The sequence below is a fragment of the Dermacentor variabilis genome, chromosome 2 (genome assembly GCF_050947875.1).
Source record: "Dermacentor variabilis isolate Ectoservices chromosome 2, ASM5094787v1, whole genome shotgun sequence".
In the NCBI taxonomy this organism is placed as follows: Eukaryota; Metazoa; Arthropoda; class Arachnida; order Ixodida; family Ixodidae; genus Dermacentor; species Dermacentor variabilis.
Genome location: NC_134569.1, coordinates 57068069 through 57068357, shown reverse-complemented (window position 1 = coordinate 57068357; position 289 = coordinate 57068069).

Here is a 289-nt window from a genome sequence, read left to right as displayed (position 1 = left end):
ACCGGCTACAGATCGTAAACTGCAATATTTACCGCAGAGAAACGAGTTCAAAACTTATTAAGTGAAAGCTTGTTAATTAGTCGATTATGCACTTCGTAGTATCGTGCAACTATTGTCCACCTGTTCAATAGTAATCCAGCTCAAGGACGAAATTTTGCTATATGTCACAGGAGATTTCTAAAGAAAGAAATCTGTATAGTATATATAAAAAAAGAAACAGTATGTACAAATGTCTTGCACAGTAAAAACTGCGTATACGCAAGTTGAGTGTTCAGACAGACACAAGAGG